Here is a 1,523-nt window from a genome sequence, read left to right as displayed (position 1 = left end):
CAGAAATGAAACATCAGTATTTCATATCAAACAGGCAATCAGGTTGTGGTTTTGCTGAGCTGTAACGGAAGCCCAGGTTTCTTTGATAGTGGCCTTCAGGACATCTGCATTGCTGTGGCTGTTGGTAGATCATAATGGAGTTAAGGAAACAAGCTGCACATGGGGTAGAAAATATGGAAATAAACCATTTTGATTATCATGAATTGAAAACATTTGAAATCATTAATCTCATTTAACACTCTCATAGTAAAATATCTCTGGCATTAATAATCTATCTATCTATTAGAAAAATGGAGATGAATCTAACACTATTACCTGAATTGTAGATTTGGTAGACATGAATAAACAGTAAAAATAAAAGCCAAAAACAAAAATCACTATTCAGGTTGGAAAAAACAAAAAAATGTTTTGATCTCTGCCACCATTGTTGGTACAGTTTTTTAGTACAACGGGAAACAGACTGAGCTGTGCCTTCATGGGAGGGATCTACTAATGTCTGCCTAGAACAAATGACTGACCCCCAAAGCTACTTTAAACAAAAGACATTTAACATCCTGCATGAACTTCAAGATCTCAGTATAATGAACGTATTAACAGCTTGAATCATTCTGCATGTTGTTTAGGTGTGAGTCTGTGCATGATTGTGTGTCTTTGTGTGTCCATGTGTTGGAATGCGAGAAAATAGCAACCTGTCCAGGCTGTACCCCGCCTCTCGCCTATAGACTGCAGAGATAGGCACCAGTCCCAACTAGAGATGGGGGAGCATTGTTATTGGGTTTTTAGGTGGTGTCATTTGGTTCTCTGGTTAACCCTGTAAGACCCTGAGTCACTGAGTCACCTCTGACTCAATTCACTTGGAGCCAAGCATATGTGCAACAACCATGACAAGGCACTATCAGTGGAGTATCAGTTTGACGAGTCACCATGACAGCATGCAAGAGGAAGTATCTATTTCACACCACCGGAACTGGAGATTTTGATGCAGAATTAGAAAAAAATTGTTGGAGAAAACATTTAAAAGAAAGAACAACAGCAATACAGTTGCAAAGGAGAGGACAATGATGGAGGACAACATTGTTGCTCGAGTTAAGGTGTAAGTTTATATGAATTTTGTAAATGTAAATCACATTCCTAATCTATGCGTGGAACAGTTTGGATTCACCTAGACAAGATCATTAAATGCTGACTGAGACATCATCTCCTCCCATCAGTAACTGGATCAGAACCAGGATAGATATCCTGATCAAATCTAAAGGTTTGCTGCTTATCAATAAATCATTTTTCACCAGAACATCTTCTTCATCTTCCTCATCCATCAGAACACCAGCAGGGGGCAGTCTGGGCTCAGAGGAGGCAGGCCACAGGTAGGGTCATGATGTTCTGGTAGTTCTGGTGGTTCTAGTTCTAAAAACTGGAGCTTCCTGTTTGATGAAGAACCTCCTGGAACCGTCCAGATTCTACCCTGAACCTCAGCTGCTGCTGATGTTTGTTTCAGAGTTTCAGCTTTAATGGTTTAAACCTGA

This window comes from Cyprinodon variegatus, unplaced genomic scaffold (assembly GCF_000732505.1).
Source record: "Cyprinodon variegatus isolate N-32 unplaced genomic scaffold, C_variegatus-1.0 Scaffold815, whole genome shotgun sequence".
Taxonomy (NCBI): Eukaryota; Metazoa; Chordata; class Actinopteri; order Cyprinodontiformes; family Cyprinodontidae; genus Cyprinodon; species Cyprinodon variegatus.
Note: the sequence above shows the minus strand (reverse complement) of the source record.